The sequence below is a fragment of the Diplotaxodon limnothrissa genome, linkage group LG6 (genome assembly GCF_057381915.1).
Source record: "Diplotaxodon limnothrissa isolate DT_005_m linkage group LG6, D_limnothrissa_male_GT1.1, whole genome shotgun sequence".
Lineage (NCBI taxonomy): Eukaryota > Metazoa > Chordata > Actinopteri > Cichliformes > Cichlidae > Diplotaxodon > Diplotaxodon limnothrissa.
In genome coordinates this window covers 7,871,344-7,882,909 of record NC_140601.1, presented here as the reverse complement: position 1 = coordinate 7,882,909, position 11,566 = coordinate 7,871,344, and positions in this window count along the sequence as shown.

Genomic DNA, 11,566 nt, shown 5'->3' with positions numbered 1-11,566 from the left:
ACTCTTTCAGTCTTGAGACTGAATCAAGACTGAAATAGTGCTGCGACTGGTGCTGACAAGAGACAGGTGAGGTCAAATAATATTAATGGAGTTAATGGAGATAACCCTGTTACATTACTCCAAGTTTAATAAAAGCTTTCTAAGAATTGTTAAAGCAAACCTAATGAGAGTGACCGAAGAACTTTTTATTAGATTTAGTCAAAGTTAAGAGTAGCAGGCTCGAAATGCCTCCACACAGAGCAATTAAGAATGGAACCAAATGGATCAGCCCACAATCAAACCTAAATAGCAGATTAATGCATCTTTGATCTCAGTTTTCATTGTTCCTCTAAATCCCAGTGTCAGTCAGGCTTTGCTAAAATCTTTTGTCACTTTAAATATTCCCCCTTTCTTAATTCCTGTCTTCCTGCGTGCGTTACTTTCAATTTTCCACTGTGACAAACACATCAAAAATGTGGATTTTTTGTTTTTTGAGCACGGCAAAACCCAAACGGGACACAGGTTTTATTTCTTTTTCCTAATCATACGTGGCCCGTGTTTTTGCGATAGAAGAAACCTGAAGCACCTTAATGCTAGTGAAGTGGGCAAGTGGAGCTATTTGAACTGTTTAATATCATTGTCACAGTTTCATATTGCTGTTGTGACTCTACCCACCGCCCACACACATACAGACACACGCTCGCACACGCAAAGCAAAGAGTCTGTAGTCAGACTGTCTCTTAAGCGAAACGCAGAAACAACCCTGTACAAGATCTTAGTGTGGAACCAAAAAAAGCAACCTCTGGGGCGCGTTGAACGAAACCAGTTTTTATAGATCAGTGTTATGAAAAAAAATTGTCTGCTTTTTAAAACCTGTTTTATGAGGAAAGATGTTTATGTGTTTGTTTGTTTTTTTTAATATACATATTTAGATGTAAATCAAATGCTTTTAGTCAAAGAACCCTTAGTCTTGAGACAAGCACCTAAAGGCCAAGAGGAGGAAGTGGGGAGGCGCCTTGCCCCACCCTCTGTGATGGACCACATGGTACGATCCACAGAGACTCTACCAAGTTCGATACCTGGGGACAGAACAAGTGTGAGACATGAACAAGGAAAGAAAAAGAGAAAGATATAGGATGGAGAGGGAGGGGGGGGGGATGGACAGTTTGCACTATTTTTGTTTTGCTTTCTTTTTCTGTGCGTTGGCTCATTCGCAGTGTTTTGTGTAAGAGCACTGTCTTAAATGAGGGAATCAAAAAGAATCTGGGAGAGATGGAGAGGGAAGGAGAGGACAGTGTAAGCCTCCATAGAGAAGAGGGACGGATGAAGAGGGGGGGAGGGTGGTGGCTGGGACGCTCGGATGATTTGGTGTGAATGCATGCATGCATACGGCTGTGTATGTACGTGTGTGTGTGTGTGTGGTTTCTTGCAGGGTGGGTTGGGGAGCTGTTTGTAAAGGCTTTGTGTGTGCGTGTGTGTGTGTGTATCTGTGGGCGAACAGAATGTGTGGGTGTGCTTTTAATGTGTGTGTGTGTGCGCATATTAATGTATGTATGCAGTTTTTTTCCTCTCCTCTCGCTTCCCTCTATCTCCATTTATGGCATGTTAATGTCTGCCTCCTCACTAGAAAGAGCTTTTGACAGTGGTACTGTGTGTGTGTGTGTGTGTGTGTGTGTGTGTGTGTGTGTGTGTGTGTGTGTGTGTGTGTGTGTGTGTGTGTGTAATGCGCATGCCTATGCCAGGCTGGGTCTGCGTCTCGATCTATGTGCTGCATACGTGTGTGTCTGGCTTCATGGGGCGACTGCGCATGTCTGTCACTGTGTGTGGGTGGTTTGGGTGCTCAGCTCTGCAAGGTCTGTATGTGTGTGTGTGTGTGTGTGTGTGGGTGTGGGTGTGTGGGTGGTATGTGCACAGAGGTTGAGATGAGTGGCTGTTTGTTTTTGTCTGCCTCCGAGAGCGGCATACCTTTCTTTTTCCCCCTGTCTCTCACACACACACACACACACACACCTGCAGAGTGACATATACACAGCACAGAGTCTGTATATGTGTATGATATCAAACGTGCAGATGTGTTGCGGGCACGCTGCATGTCATGACTACAGCTCGACTCTTCCTGGATATTTTTTTAAAAACATAAAAATCCCTTATAAGTAACGCAAATCTCCAACACTCAGATTTTTTTGCAGTAGGGGATTTTTAATCTACAAATTTCCTCCCAGATGTCCAGTTGCTGCTGCCTTTTAAACATCCTGTACTCCTGCATGGGACAGCAGCAAAACTGCAGCCAGGACTCTGACACTTCCCACCCCCCTCTCTTCCTCTCCCCACCCCTCTCTTCATCTCCCCAATTGTTTTTTCTCTCGTCTTCTTCCCTCCCTCTTTTCTCCGTGTCCTCGCCTGTCTCTCTGTTTTCCATTCTCTTTGTTTACATCTTTCTGTCTCGCCGCCTCTTTATGTATACATTTCTCTCTCTCTCTTCTTTGCTGCCGCCCTAGGTCGCTCTCACACATACACACACAAAGGAAGCAGCTAAATAGTGTGGGTCCCTTGTTGCTTCATTACGTGAACCATCATTTTCCATCGACCACTGCTTCATTTCTGTCTCGACTCCATTTTCTTCACAGAATGCAAATCCCTGCCAAACTCTCCCCTCCTGTATATCTGTATCCACTTCTGTGTGTGGGTCTGTGTGTGTAAATCTGTGTTTGTGTGTGTGTGTGTGGGTGAGCTGTCTATAACAACAAGAGAACAGGCTGCCAAATATGTTGCTGCATGCGTGCGTGTGTGCATACATATGAGCTATTCGAATGCAAATCTGAAACTAATTGGGCGTAGGTACATTTGACCGAGCACGTCAGTGCTGTGTGTGTGTGTGTGTGTATGTGTGCGCGCGTGGACGCCGTGGTCCGACTGTCTTCTTTTGTTTTAACCGCACCTTTTAATAATCACACTATTGATGAGGAAGGTCTATCTGTCCCCATATTCCCTTGGCTGCTGTGGCCAGCCAATCAGAGTGTCCACATGAGAGACGCAGCCAATCATGAGGTGAATATCAACCAGACTGTTGAACCAAGTGACCAAGTGAGAAATAATTATAATTATCTAAGACTTGAGCAGTAAGGGGAAGAGGAGGAGGGGGAGGCGGCGGCGGTGCTGCTGTTCTTCTTGAGGAGGAGATGTTTGTTAAGAATCTCCCAGGACAGACGAGGCATTGCGGCATTCTGCCGTCACACGAGCAAAGCCTCAATCCAGACAAAGACACAGGAGTGAGAGGAGAGAGGAAGAGAGAGGAGACTAATGACAGGGAGGAGGATGTGGTGATTGTCTCTCCGTGGCCCTGTGCCACCACGATAAATACTTAGGTGCTTGTTTGTTTATGTAGCGTGACATTTTGCAGAAGGGTGGGGTTGGGGCTTGAATGAATAAACGGTAGATTTGCTTAAATCTCTTAAAAAGGCTTGATAAGAAGAGCACCCAGTTAGTGGACGCCGACTGGGATCCAGATAAAGACGTGACCTTTCAGCGCCTTTTTTTTTAACCCCACAAAGTTAAAATTGCACTAATTTTTTAAATATTTAAGTAATACCTTTAATGTCCAGAAACGGATTTGGCTGAATTCTTTTAAAGCACTGCAGTGTGATGGTGTGACAGTGTGAGACCATTTGAGCTTCGTAATAAGGGGCAGTGTGAGTTTACAGTGTTTCACAGTACACTGAAACACAACTTTATTTTCTACATGTGACCTCTTTAAGCAAAATATCACCTCCATCTTCATTATATGGCAAACTGTGTGCAAGAACCAGAGCTGACATGATCAATCGATCACCATAGCATGAATTAGTTTATCAGCTGAATCATCAGAATCACTGGTTCCCACTTCTGTTCTGCTTCCAAATGTAAATATTTGCTTGTTTTCGTCCTTTCCTCGGTGATGCTCAATTGAATATCATTGGATATTTGGACTGTTTGAACAAGGCAGTTTAAAGGGCTCTGGATGCACCACTGTATCAATATTTGCCTTGCTGACCGCCATTGGCCCATCCACAAATAAGATGACATTTCCCGATGGCACCGGCCAATCTTTATCTGTCGTTCCATCAATCTTGCACTGGCTAAATGTTAAAAGATGAGATAGCAAGCTGAAAGCTTGTAATGAAGAGTTCTTTGTTTTCCTGACACAAATTGGATAAAAAAAAAATATATATATTCCAAATTGTTTGTAGAAACATCAAGACTGTCCCAGAAGTGGCATCAAAAAGGAGAACTCTAGACGTAGTCCTTGAATTATTCAGAATTTAGAAAAAAGCAATAATATGTGTAATTATGTAGCAGAGAGAGGTTTTGTATCCTTTTCATATAAGAACATCCTACACAGGGTCATAGGTTGGGAGATACTAGTTGCTTTTGTACCTTAGTTTTGGGAACAACGGATGATGTACCCCACTTTTTACACAAATTGCGGGTCCTTCGTCGCTCATAGAGCTCCATTTTTAAGGTCTTTTTTCTTTATGTCCTCCTGGGAATTAAGTTCTTCCGCAACATTCGAGGAACTTTCAGTGAGGGAAATGTAATGTGATTAGTCAGGATGTAAGTGTATTTTGAGCAGCTGAACATGCAAATGCAGGGCCAGCAAAAGTAAATGGTGGTAAAAGGTTAGGCATGTAAAGAACAGCTCCTTATATTAGCCTTAAAAATGGACCAAAACGCAGAGAAGTGAACTGACAGTGAAGTCCAGGCTGTCTCGAACCTCTCTGAAACAAAGAACATGATGTGAATACATAGTCCCTGCTAGCATTTCCCTTCAACTTGCTGCCTAGTGATAAACTAGATAGAGTGGGATTACAGGAAATGAAAAGACCACAACAGGAGGTGATTGGAAATTACCAAGCACTGGCCTGGGAAATACATCACTTCAGAGTTTGTATTACTGGTGCAAATGCAACCAGATCAAAGACTGGTAGGTCTGGTTTGGTCCAAAAGCAGCTACTGAGGCAGCCGTTAGCCTACAGCGTTGTTTTAACACAACAGTCTGCATGTCTTAAATTTTCCACAGAGGCAGGCAGGAGAACAAAGTGCAGGAGTCGTGATTAGAGGGAAGCTTTTTGATGGAGTTTCTGCTGTCTGATGGTGCTTGACCTGGTCATCTGGAGGTTTGGGAAGTCAGCTGGGTGCACAGAGGCTCGAGTTGGCTTTCAGAACCAGGATTCTCAAGATAGATTCATATGGATGCTCTAAAATATACAAATAATGGTTGATATCAACCCTGTTGACTGGTAACAGCAGGTGCAGATATCAGTGATCAATGTTTATTTGTTGTCCGATTAATTTCCATTGATAAGATGTTCAAAAAGACACTGAAGAGCTGAAAGGCTCTAAAAGAGGGCAGTTATGTTTTATAATGATTTTTGGCACAAAGATTGAAATAATAAAAAAAAAACATTAACAGTTGGAAAAAAAATATCTGAATGGGTTATTGGGTATCGGTCCAGAACTTCACAGTTCCTGTAAAGTTGGCGTACTTCCAGCGAGCAGAGCTAAGGGATATTTTTATTCATATCTGTTTTATTTACTCTTCGTTTTGGAGGGAATGTTACAACCAAGTAGCCGAGTGCTACGGAGAGACGAGACAGAAGTTTTAAACACTCTTAGACGTGCAAAGAGAAAAAAACTGTATGAACCTGAACAGTAAGCCTCGGACGTCCTAGTATGATAGGCTGTATATCACAGAATATCTTTTTTTTATTATTGTCGTTTTTCTTTAGCATATAAGATTTAAAGATCATCTGTCACCTTTGACCTTTTAAAGTCGGTTGTAGTTTTTGCCCCTTTGTAGGGCAGCTATGCCTGAGCACAGTTTTCTAACTCGAGGTTGAGCGGGGCCAGAGCAAAGTGCTAAAAGCTTGGTTGTTTGAGTTTTACAGTTTTTTTTTTCATCGTGTTTGTTTGTTTTTTTGTTGTTGTTGTTTTTTACATTCGAGCAAGCGTACTGTAGTTTTTGAAAGTTATTTTTAAAGGAGATGCTACTAATAAGACATTAACACCTGTATGTAGAGTTGCCAAGTTGTGTTAAAAAAGAGTCAAAGCTGGTTAGCTGTAAAATAGAGAAAGAGAACCACATATTTTTGCATTGCGATTGTTGTATGATTGAGGTGCTGTGGGCGGGGAGGGTTGGAGAGGCGGTGTAATGCTGGACCAGATGTTTGTTTTTTACTGTACTGCAGCCGTTGTCGGGACATGATCAGGACGGACTGAAAAATGGATGGAGAGCTGAGGCAAACAAAACTGTGGCGGGCTCACATCATTTTAAGGCAATGCGTCTGAATGTCTGTTTAAAAAAACTGTCCTTTCATGGATGAAAGCTTATTCGCTGTTGTCTTTGCATAATTCAGATCAGAGTCTTTGCCAAGCCTGCATAAACTTACACCACAAATCGACCCAAAGTAAGTTTACTTGACCAGCTTTTCCACAAAGAATAAGCTATTGTTGCTTGAATGTTTTTTTTTCCTCTTTAAAACGTCACCTGGGGGCTAATTACAGCTACTGCAGCTTCAGAGAATTGGTGAGGGGGGGGGGGGCTCAGAAGCTGCAGTAAGTGCCAAAACCACCAGGTGGCAGGATCCCAAGAAACAGTGATCCCACAAAAGCTATGATTGTAATCAAAGAGTCTCGATCACTGTTTTTATCCGAGCACCTTAACAGCAGGCCTGCTGGAGGCTACTGCTGCTCATTTTACAAATCCAATTCAAACCTGCCAAAATGTCTGCGATGCCAAATAAAAGCTGTCAGCAGATTGAAATGTTGCCGACATGACTTCCAAAAGAAAAGAGCACTGCAGCCGTTTTCCTGCTTCCATCCTCCATCCACGAGTCACTCCACATGTTTTTCATTCCTGATCTCTGTCTCGGCGTCCGATCCACAGCGAGGAACAAAAGTGACATGGAGAAAGTGGAGTCATCTTTTTTCCCCTTAAAAATAGAAAAGAAAAGCACCTTTGGGCAAGAGCTCAATTGTTAAGTAGAGCCAAAGCCCTCTGCACCTTTCCGAGCACACTCACCGTGTCACTTCCTGTCTGTGGTTTGGATGTCGGCATCAGAAGAGGGACGTTTGTTGATGTAAGGTTGACAATTGTAGATGTAATGTGAGTTTTGTTTTGTTTTTTGTTTTTTGGGGTGGGTTGGGGGGGCTTATTTGAATTGTTTTTACATTTTTGTACTTCCCTTTTTATTTTGTATGTTTATTTTCTCTTGTAAAGTGTAAAAATGATGATCATCCTTCACCCATGTGGGAATGGATTGCAATTGAACGCAGGCGGGTAGGTAGGTGGGTGGGTGGGAGTTGGGTGAGGGTTACCAACAAAGGGTGAAGTCTGGTCTTGCTGATTCAAACAGGGTTCCTACACGTATATGGAAGTGGAAATGAACAAAAGAAATCACCAATAGAGGAACGATCGTACAATAAGAATTTGATGGCTTACTGGTTCAGGGTCAATCGAGAGTTTTGAGCTTGAAAGTAAAACCAATTATATGTATTCAAATTATTAAGAACTTTTTAAGAAAGTGATTTTTTTCAGATGTACTCGAGTGTCTTTTTGGGCTAAAAATTCCATCCAGTTTATCTGATGCATGGACACTGTATTATCTTTTTGACACTTGTATTCACTTTTTGTTCAACAAATTTTTAATGTGCGGTCAAAATACGAAAGGAAAAATCCTCCCTTGTGCCAACTTTCTTAGCTTTGGTTTTGGTCTACTGTTTGAAAATTTTGGCTTTATAACTGCTAAACGAAGCCTGTGTCTGGGCTGTGAGCAAAAATGATGATTCCAGTGTTTCACTGCACCTGCCATGATATGTCGAATATTTTTAAAAAGATATTTAAAAATAGTTGAAATGCTGAAAAATGATATTATTTTACAGTCACTGTAACAATTTAACAGTCATTAATGCATTAAAGTAAAAAAAGTACTGTTTAGCTAGCTAGCACAATTGTCAGTATCTGCACTAATGATGCTAACAACCAAATTCTTTTACAGTCAGGACTATTTAACACATAAATACCAAACAGGGCATTAACATTGCACATGCGATGTTAACGTTAAATGTTAATGCTCATGGGGAAAAAGCTAGCTAGCTAGCTAGCCGTAGCATCATTATCTGTGCTAACAACATATCCTCCGCTTGGCTACCAAATGTTTGGTGTCTCTACTCATTTTCAGTTTTGAGTGCACCTGTTAGTGTAAATGTGAAGAAGTGTTTTGTGGTGCAAGAATACAAAATAGAAGCTAAATAGTTTAAAAGTAGAGTATTAAATAAGTTACTTCCCAGCAGGGAGATAATTCTCTGATGGTTTGTCACTATTTGAACAAATTTGCACTAGTGCAGGTTTAATGCTGAAGAGCAAAGTTTTCTTTTTAAACTGTATGGATTATAGACTCACAAAACCAAAGTACAAAGCCATAACATATTCCAGAAAGGAAAACAAAAACTGATGGACAAAAGGCCAAAACACCCCCAAAAGACAGAGGATGTCTGAACACTTGACAAGTCGAAGTTGTAGAAATCGAGGGTGGATTTTTCCTGTGTAGGGGCCCTGCTGAGACTGTCGACACTTTTGTTGTGTGGTTAAAAACGGGCTAAACTTGAGAATAGTGAACAGGAAGTGGACGCAAGACTATACAAGATTGTAATCCTGAAGTGAAGCCTCTTGGTTTGTGTCTCGCCTTCCATCCCTCTGCTCAGCCAGCTTTCCTCCACTTCTTCCTCGGCGTAGCGGACCTGACCTCTCTCACCCCTTCTCCCGACCTCCGATACGGTCCTTGAGCTGCGCGAGTCTTTTTCCTGCTGTCTGCTGGTCTGTAGTCGTCTATCAGAAACATTTACTCTTCTCTTTCCCCAAATCCCCACACACCAGAGACAACACACATGCTCACAGATGCATAAATATCTATATATATACTGTATATGTATACATGAATACAAAACAGGCAAACCTCTGAGATGCCGAAGCTCGCACCCGCACACTCTTTGGAGGTGCTGCAGGACACGTGTGCGTGTGTGCGTCTTCGTGTCGCTGATGCAGTTTTTCAAAAAAAAAAAGAAAAAAAAAGAAAAAGTACCAGTTTACCTCGGGAGCTCTCAGCCATAGCAGACCTTAATCCCCACAGATATCTCAGTGCTGCGAGCAGCTTCTGAACTGCTGTGGCTGCCGTTACAAAGCAGGTACATACTTTTTTTGTTTTTCAGGAACAAACCCAGGAGCCTCAGCAGAGCGCTCTCGGGCCATTTGAATGCATACAGTGCAGGGTTTTTACAGAAACGGGACACAAGTTGGGAGTCCATGTCAACACAGTCTTACCTCAGAATCATGCTTAAGAAACGGGGGCGGGGCTTACATATGATCATAGCAACCGTGAATGACTTTTTTTTGTTTTTAAGTTTTATTTCTTGTCTCTGGTGTTGTTGGGTGAAAACAGTCTGCAGATCTTTCTTTTCTCCTTTTTTTTCTTCCACTATAAATATATAAATATATAAACTGTACATTATGACATAGAAGCACTATCAAAGTTTGATTGTTAGATGTGCACTCGCAGCATGAGGTATTATTCTTTATTATTCTTCATAGCCCAGGAAAAAAAGGAAAAGTGAAATGACAGCTTTTGGAAGTTTAAAAAATATATATAAATATATAAAAATAACAAAAACAATGCAGTAGCATCTACTGATGTCAAAGAAAAATGCCCAACCTCACCCCACCACACACACACCTCTCCCCACAGACCTTTACCCAAGCCCTGCCCCCTCTTCCCCCTGAACTCCATACAGATGATTGCCCAGATGCTCCCTCGAATCAGCCCCCACCCCGCTCTCCTTGTACATGCCAGTGTTTCCCTCATGTGTTCCAAGTGCCAATAACTTTGTGAATTCCTAACTGTGACCCAGTAATAAAGATAATTGCACATTAACTACTGTAAAGAGAAAAAGAAACCAGACTGATTAAAAATGAGGAAGAAATCTGAATATCTTAATAAAAGGTTTGTAACAAACAGGACTGACCTTACAGCGGCGTTGTGTCTTTATTTGCTGCGATTTACTTTTGTCCAAAATGCATCACCATCTGAAAAGGTGGTTACTTTAAAAACATGTGACCTCATTCAGTGTGACCACTACTGTATATCCAGGTCCCATGTTTATCATATTCACATCATACAAATAAAAACCTCATCTTTTACTCATAAAATGAGATTTGAAATTAGCTTTAGAGACTAAAACCTTTTTTTTTTGTACCAGGATGTAAACTTTAAGTTAATAATGGGTGTCACTGGGGAGCCTCAAGTGGTCATGAGAGGAACTGCAGACAGAAATCTGCACTCAGCTCAAGAGGTTACATTTGGCTAGAAATAAGAAATAAAAGCAGAAGCTTGGAGTCTTAGGTAGTGAACTAACAGAAATATGCTCCATCAAGTAAATACTTATTAGTAATATGATGTGAGTACTGGGTTTTGTGAGAGACTCAGCAAACAATTGTGCTAGGTAATGTGAGAGAGTGCATCTGTAAAAGTGGTCGTTTTGAACTAAATGCTAGTCTGGGCATGGTAACAGCGACAGTAACAAGATGCAGATGTAAAACCTACAGTTTATGACATCACAACTTGCTCTACCAGAGGTCAACATCCATGATTATTTACTGTTTTTCTGCTGTGTTTTACTTCTTAGTGTGGTCTTTAAATGAAACTGAAATGAATAAATAGTTTCCCAGACACAGCAGAAGATGTGCTGCCATTGGGTAGTGAAACATTCAATAATTTATTTTCCCAAAGCTGCTAATGAAGTCAGTTTTACACTGAACTTTTAAGCAGCGGGCAAATAAAACACACAATCATGTGACTGCCTATGGCGCCCCCCTGTGGTCAACTGAGGGAGGAGGAAAAATAACTGAGTTTATCTGCACTCTTTGATGTGTGATGTGTGCCCACAGATGTGCAAACCACTTCTTTCTTCAGAGAACACAGCCTTCACAGCTGTTCTATCCCTCAGCAGATCCACACACTTGTCCAGTGGCTAAATTAAAACTGTCACAGAGGTGTTGTGTAACACTGTGAGGCCTCTGAAGGGGAAGAGTCGATGCAATTCGCTTTAGCTGCATTTAGTTGAGCAGGCATGGAGCACACTGGACAGACATAAGTTTTCTGGCCTTCGCTGTACTCGTCTGAAAATGAAATTCAAGTTGCGGGGTGGAGGTTTGAACGCAGTCCAAGGGGTCAACTTTATTACCACACGTCTTAAATAAACCCTAAACTAAACTCATTACGCCACAGAAATGCTCCACACCTTATTCTCCAACAAAATTCAGTTGTTTGCACACATTTTATGAACATAGGGCTTTTCCTCCTTATTTCTTAGCCAAGTTTAGGCAGCCTTTTGAAAATAAACATGAATTCAAATAAACAATCTGAGCAGCAACTGCCCCAGGATGCATCTGAAGTGGGAGGAGGCCTTTGTGTGCACAGGTAAGCAGCTGCACCCCCCGAAATACACAAACATGAGGGGCAATGCTTTTTATTACTCGTTGTCATGGAAATGCAATGAT